The sequence below is a fragment of the Erpetoichthys calabaricus genome, chromosome 9 (genome assembly GCF_900747795.2).
Source record: "Erpetoichthys calabaricus chromosome 9, fErpCal1.3, whole genome shotgun sequence".
NCBI lineage: Eukaryota > Metazoa > Chordata > Cladistia > Polypteriformes > Polypteridae > Erpetoichthys > Erpetoichthys calabaricus.
In genome coordinates this window covers 34,119,026-34,126,814 of record NC_041402.2, presented here as the reverse complement: position 1 = coordinate 34,126,814, position 7,789 = coordinate 34,119,026, and the positions used below count along the sequence as shown (strand labels likewise).

The 7,789-nt window shown below is 44.4% G+C and overlaps 1 long non-coding RNA gene across 1 annotated transcript in view; it reads left to right on the top strand.

Annotated features, from left to right (window-relative positions):
- Positions 1 to 473: 473 nt before the first annotated feature.
- LOC127529182 (uncharacterized) overlaps positions 474 to 7,789 on the top strand; it is a 333,856-nt gene continuing 326,540 nt past the window's right edge. Inside the window, exon 1 of the long non-coding RNA XR_007935865.1 lies at positions 474 to 1,162. This is a non-coding gene — a long non-coding RNA (uncharacterized LOC127529182). The remainder of the gene's footprint in view (positions 1,163 to 7,789) is intronic.

The following is a 7,789-nucleotide window of genomic DNA, read 5'->3' as shown; positions in this document are numbered from 1 at the left end:
AATTATAACTCAAAGACACATGATATTCTATATGGTGTTCCACAAGGCTCTATCCTGGGTCCGCTGCTCTTCTCAATCTACATGCTTCCATTAGGTCAGATTATCTCGGGACATAACGTGAGCTACCACAGCTATGCTGATGACACACAGCTGTATGTATCAATAGCACCTGATGACCCTAAATCTCTTGATTCGCTAACACAATGTCTAACCTGTATCTCAGAATGGATGAATAGTAACTTTCTCAAATTAAATAAAGAAAAAACCGAAATCTTAGTGATTGGCAATAATGGATACAGTGAGGCTATTAGAAATAAACTGGATGCATTAGGATTAAAAGTCAAATCCGAGGTAAAAAGCTTAGGGGTAACCGTTGATTGTAATCTGAATTTTAAATCGCATATTAATAAAATCACTAGGACAGCATTTTTTCACCTAAGGAACATAGCAAAAGTTAGACCTCTTATATCATCGAAAGATGCAGAGAAATTAGTTCATGCGTTTGTCTTTAGTCGACTAGATTACTGTAATGCACTCCTCTCAGGACTACCCAAAAAAGACATCAATCGTTTGCAGTTAGTGCAGAATGCAGCTGCTAGAATCCTTACCAGGAAAAGAAAATCCGAACACATTTCTCCAGTTTTGATGTCACTACACTGGTTACCTGTGTCATTCAGAATTGACTTTAAAATTCTGCTTATGGTTTATAAAGCTTTAAATAATCTCGCCCCGTCTTATATATCGGAATGTCTGACACCTTATATTCCAAATCGCAACCTCAGATCCTCAACTGAGTGTCTCCTTAGAATTCCAAGAGCAAAACTTAAAAGAAGTGGTGAGGCGGCCTTCTGCTGTTATGCACCTAAAATCTGGAATAGCCTGCCAGTAGGAATTCGCCAGGCTAATACAGTGGAGCACTTTAAAAAACTACTAAAAACACATTACTTTAACATGGCCTTCTCATAACTTCACTGTAATTTAATCCTGACACTCTGTATATCCAATTCATTATAATAACTATTCATTCAAAATTTGTACTAACCCCTACTCTCTCTTCTGTTTCCTTTTCCGGTGTCCTATTGGTGGTGGCTTGTGCCACCACCATCTACCCAAAGCACCATGATGTTCCAACAATGATGGATGGATTAAAAGCCAGAAGTCTGTATAACCATCAGCATCAAGTGACTCCGTGAGAACCCTAACTACAAAGAGGACTATTTCATTTATGTTAGGTAGAATGCCCAAAGGGGACTGGGCGGTCTCGTGGCCTGGAACCCCTACAGATTTTATTTTTTTTCTCCAGCCTTCTGGAGTTTTTTTTTGTTTTTTTCTGTCCACCCCTGGCCATCGGACCTTACTCCTTTTTATGTTAACTAAGGTTGTCTTATTTTAATTTCTTATTTGTCTTTTATTCTTCTTTTCTTCACTATGTAAAGCACTTTGAGCTACTTTTTGTATGAAAATGTGCTATATAAATAAATGTTGTTGTTGTTGTTGTTGTTTGCCTTCGGATTTGTCCACACTGCTATTTTTCATTTAAAAATGCAGATGTTAATCTCCTTTGAGGCGTCCATCAGGCAAGCTGGTGACCCTCAGAAACTCAATCTCATTATTGGGATATGACTTTGGCTCTGCCAGCTCTCGTCCTATCAGAGTTTCTTCCAGTTTCCAATTGGATTGTATAGGACACCACTGAACTCTTTGACACTTTGATTTCTTTTGCTATTTCTCTAAATGAAAGGCCTGCACTTCTCAGGATAATAATGCTGTGTCTCATTTCATTTGTTAATTGCAGTTTCCTTGCCATAATCTCTGGAATATTGTCCAAGTTGTACTTCGGAGGGTGTGCTGACACAGTCTGTTCCAATTCTGCTTTAAGACACCCAGAGGGGTTTTTAAGTAATCAGCAGAAGTTGGGACACCCGTGCAAATTGTTTGCTTCAATTTACAAGGCTTCATTTACTTTAACTGCTGCGGCACATCTGCAGATTGTAATCTATTAGTTGCTACCTGAAGAAGGCCCATTTGTAATATTCTGAAATTTCCTTTTCTTTTCAGCTTTTGTTAACCTAAACTTTAAATTTAACCCTCTGGTAGCTTACTGCTTACCTTTTAACCATTTTAGGTGAATTTCAACTGATTAAATTTGAAGAAAAACTGGAAAAATGGAGGTGTTATAAAACTTTTAACCAGTAGCGTATATACAATACCTGCTTGATTAAATATTATTAATTTAACTATAAGCCTGTGGTGCAGTCTGAGAAGGTCTGACCTCATCTTCCTGCCACCTACAAGCCTGTTACAGCTCCCTGTTACCAATTTCTTCTTTTTGAGCCATTCCTTGCTAGGCTTGCTAATGTGCTTTCTGATCATTATGGTCTTGAAAGGCCCACTTTCAGTTCAGCTTCATATTTTTGGACAGACGGCCTCCCATTCTTCTCAAGCACACTTTGATATGATGGAGAATTCATAGAAAATCAGCCCCAACACCACAACACTTTCACCACCATGTTTCACGGTTAGCATGAGGTTCTCCTTCATACAGAATTCCTTCAGCTGTAGGATGTTAGTGTGTTTTCTTGCATGTGCTGCCAGTTTCAATTCCAACCCACAACATTCCAATGGAATTCAAATCAGGGGCTTCAGCTAGGCCAGTCCAGTCCAAAACCTTCCATTTCTTCTTTTTGAGCCATTCCTTACTGGATTTGCTGGTGTTCTTCAGATTAGCATTGTGTTGAAAGGTCCACTTCTGGTTCAGCTTCAGCTTTCAGACAGAGGGCCTCCCATTCTTCTCAAGCACACTTTGATGTGACGCAGAATTCCTAGTTGACTCGATGACTGCAAGCTGCTCAGGCTGCCATGTTTCACAGTTAGTATGAGGTTCTTCTGTCAAACATGTCTACTGTTTCTTCTTCTTCTTTTGGCTGCTCCCGTTAGGGGTTGCCACAGCAGATCATCTTTTTCCATATATTCCTGTCCTCTCCATCTTGCTCTGTTACACCCATCATCTGCATGTCCTCTCTCACCCCATCCATAAACCTCCTCTTAGGCCTTCCTCTTTTCCTCTTCCCTGGCAGCTCTATCCTTAACATCTTTCTCCCGACATACTCAGCATCTCTCCTCTGCACATGTCCAAACCAAAAACAGAAGATTTGTTCAATGGCAGACTGTAGTCTTGCTCGAATGTTCTTTTTTTGGGCAGCAAAGACTTTTTCCTGGCACACCTGGCATGCAGGTCACAGTTTGTGCCGTCTCTTTCTGATTGTAGATGCCTGCACTTTGACACTGATTACCTGCAGGCCCCACAGTGAAACTTTAGGGCTCTTGGGTAATTCTTTTGTAAGTCCTCTGGGGCGAATTTCATGGGCAAATTGTCAGTCGTTTGAAATCTGCGCCACTTGTAGATGACTTTCCTTACCATTGAATGCTTGGGTTTCAGATAATTTGGTGATTTTTTCAAACCTCTTGCCCAACTCATAAGCATCCAGAACCTTCTTTCTGAGGGCCTTCTTTTGTTTTTTGTTTGGTGACACCACACTCGTCAATAGCAGAGAGAACACCAGATCCTCAATATCTGTGGTTCGACGTACTCCCTAAGGAACTTCTAATCATTGGCACCTAATGTGAAACACCTTATTGTAATTTTATGGATTTGAAGTGGTCATAAATATTGGGGTGAACTTACTTTTTTTCTCATGACTGGATTAGGAGATTGAGTGTCTGGGCTTACAAGGGTCCTGGATACAAACCAAGATCCAGGCCTTTAATGACCTCTTAGGCACAGCCATCAGCAGTGTGTCAGAGAGTGTCGACCTCATCGACAGGTTTACTTACCTCTGTGATGACATTCATGTCTCTGGTGACTCTTATGAAGTCAGTAAACAGATTTGGAGAGCAAGGTATGGGTCATGAAGTCGCTGGAAAGGGGTGTGTGGTACTCCTGATATCTCTGCAGAAGGACGAGGGTCCAAGTCTTTAGAGTCCTGGTGCTTCACGTCTTGCTATATGGTTGTGAGACATGGATGCTATCCAGTGATCTGAGACGAAGACTGGACTCCTTTGGTACTGTGTCTCTTTGGAGAATCCTTGGGTACCATTGGTTTGACTTTGTGTCGAATGAGTGGTTGCTCATGGAGTCCTGAATGAGGCACATTACCTGCATTGTGAGAGAGCGTCAAATACAGTACTATGGCTAAGCGGTGCGATTACCCAAGGGTGATCCAGCTCACAGGATCCTCATTGTTGAGGACCCAAGTGGAATGCCCACATCACACCTGGCTGCAGCACATAGATGGTCATTTTCCAGAGGGTGGGACTGGACCGTGTGTCTGCCTGGGGGGTTGCCAACCAAGATCCTGAGCTGTTTCATCGTGTGGTGGGTGCGGCAGCATGCTGTCCCAGTGCTTGCTCCCCAGCCTGACTTAACCTCGCTCCTGTATGGATTTTCTCCAGGTACCCGAGGTGTTCTTCTTCCCATTTCCATGTTAGGCCACTTTAGGCCATTAGATCATTATCTCACTTTCCATTGGACACCCTCTCAGAGACGTGACATCATTTCAGCCCCGCCTCTTCTGGTCCTGCACTATAAATGTGGCCCACAACCAGAGGTGGGTTGGAGCATCTGGTTTTTGCTTCTCTTTGTCAGATTACCCGAGACCTGAGATTAGGAGAATCAATACGGCATGTCAATGTTATGTGTCATTTAGTCAGGAATATCAGCTTTATCTGCAGCACTGCCTGCATGAAGATCTGCTGTTTGCCTGTTCAGATATGTTAGAAAAGTCAACAGTTTCCATGGGGTGTCCTTACTTTTTCACATGACTATAGTTTCATTTCAAAGTGTTCATAAATAGCAGGCCAAGTGAATATTAATCTTGCTTCCCTGACTCCCCAATTACCCAGAGGGCTGTCCTGCCCACTATGAGACTGCTTAAGTGACAGCACCCGGGGAGACACTGAAGGTCCCCTCAGACCTCCAGAGCTTTTCCTCCGGCAGCCTTCACTGAAGCAGGACACGTGTAAGTAACACGAGGACTTGACTCCAGGATGCACAGGTCACCAATGTCTCGCTAAGGTGAGCTGAGGCTGTGTGTGTGTGTGTGTGGGGATTGGGGGGCGGCCAGATGGTTCTCCATCTCTGGAGTTCACAATAAAGATTCCCCATTGTTATTCTTTTTTTCTGTCTTCTGCTGAAACGGCACAGAGAACAGCATCCGATGACATTTGCTAAGAACAATAAAACCTGACTTTGTCTCTGTGCGTGTCTGGCGCAGCGCACACTTATGTAAATGTTTGTCTTCTTTCTCTTGGAGGGCTGGCTGTGAGCTGTCTGAGGGTCAAGGCCTTTGAAGAGAGGGCGAGCATGCCGTAGTGTCTGGGCAGCCAGCCCCGGGTGTAATTGGCTTCCTGTCACTTTTCAAACCGGTCTTCTCCCGGCCCAGCTGCTCAGATGTTTGCCCCCTTCGCTCTGGGGTCCGTTTGATCTGCGGACTGTGAAAGAGAAAGGGATGTACAATGGCTGTTAGGTCCTGCCCCTTCCCAGACGGAGAGTGGCCAGGCCGTGGCGTTCTTACACAGCTCGCTGATTTCACCTAATTGCTTTAGCCGTCGGTCCCGCTGTTGTTAATTGGCTGACTCTGGACTCCTCTTGACTTCCTCCACGCTGTGGAATCGATGGAGCCCCAGACATCCGTGTCCATCCGGATGATTTATTCAGACTTCTTTAGGTGCCACCCAGTGATGCATGTGGGTGTTGGCACTGCTGCCTCACAGCTTAAGCCTGATTTCCAAAGTTCAACTGTGATTCCTTACACTTGTACTTCATGTTTGACTTTGTGTTGCTCACAGAGTCCTGAATGAGGCACATTGCCTGTATTGTGAGGGAGCGCCAGTTATGGCACCACGGCCCTGTTGGAGCGATTACCAGAGAGTCGTTATTGAGGACCCGGGTGGCTGGACCAGGCCAAGGGGACACCCACATAACATCTGGCTGCAGCAGATAGAGGGTCATTTCCAGAGGGTGGGACTGGACCCCGTGTCTGCCTGGGGGGTTACCAATCAGGATCCCAAGCTGTTTCGTCATGTGGTGGGTGCGTCTGTACCAGTGCCTGCTCCCCAACATGACCTGACCTGATGTTTGTCACATTAAATGCTAGAAGACTCCAAGCTGTAATTGCTGCCAAAGGGGTTTCAACAAAGGGTCTGCACACCTGAGTCAACATGATAGTTCAAGTCGTTTTCATTTTTAATAGATTTACAAAATTTAATGGAATCCTGTTTCCATTTGTCATTGTGGGGTATTGACTGTTGCTTGAAGTGGGGAAAAAATGACTTGAAATGATTTTAACACAAGGCTCCAATATAACAAAATGTGAAAAAATAAGTGAAGGGGTCCGAGTACTTGGTGAAGCCACTGCATGGCCCTGATGCCTGTGCACACCTCACTGAAAACCTCAAACTTGTGAACCTTCTGCACACCCGTGACCACTGGCTGGCTCTCCTCCTGCTGACCCCCTTTTGACTGAAACACCTCCAGGTCACTTGTTGATTGTCATTGTCTTGGTGCTAATTTGTCAATTGTCAGTTTTGGCAAAGTCCACACAACTATGTTTTAATTTATAAACGGCATTCAAAATGAAAGAGAGCTCCATTCACTCTAATGATTTCTCGTTGTTAATGAAAGTATCTCAACCCTCACTGAAATGACCAAATCGCACGTAACGTAGATTTTCGCCTACAGTGGGCATGCGCTCATCAACGGGGACAAGGAGAGGACATGTCCTCCATGCTAGACATTCACTTGCAGCTTGTGTTTAAACATGGAGAACTACAAAGGTGAATACGAAAGCAAAAGCAAGTCGCACATGAGTGTCAGTAGGCTTTGCGGCCTATGATCCAAGTTACCCAAACTATTCTCTAACATTTCAGTAATTATTTACCGCTCTGATGCTGATCTTTCTGATCATAAAGTAGGTCAGCAATTGATGAGAAGAATTCCTAATTAATTTCAGATTAACGGTATTTGAGGGTTCCTCTAGATTGCCTCTTTCTCTTGCACGATTTTGCACATCGTCATCTCATAACAGGATTACGTTTCGAGTTTGGTGTTTTTCCGTCCAGCCGTTTTAGCTCTTGACCGTCCTCAAGTGTGCCAGGTGGAGTGTCTTGCTGACTTGCCTTCCTCCCTAACTCACCTCCTACCAGGATTGTCAGGCTGGCAGTCTCTCTAATGGCTTCTGGTGTCCCTTGGAGGACCACTGCTTGTCCAGAGCAGCCTTCTCCCTGCCTGACTACTTACAGGGGCATCCCGGTGTTTGTTCCTCCCATCCTGTGCGCCAGGAGGTCTGTCTGCCTTTCTCTGGTCCTCCACGGCCTTAATGGATACTCAGGCATTCCTGCTAAGTGCTGGGCTGACTCTCCTGTAGCGGTGATGGTGGCACTGGGAAATCTGCAAGTCCAATTAACTTGTGGCACGTCACCACTCTCTGGTGCCATGATAAACAAGAAAGAATTAAAACACAATAGTTCATTTTATTTGCAGACTGGAATGCATGTTGTACACTTCCACCTGGGCCACATCTTACTGTCCATATCCCGGTGGTCTTCAGGGAGTATCTCGTGTGGTAACAGGGTTCACCAAATTGTGACAGTGCCCACTTTATTAAATGCCTTTTCCCTGTTAGTGCCATGCTAAGCTCTCATTCAATGCCACCCTTTTCGCCTGCAGTCCCCTTGTTCACTAACACACACTCTCACATTTCTCTATTTGTTATTCTTGATACCACTCTAG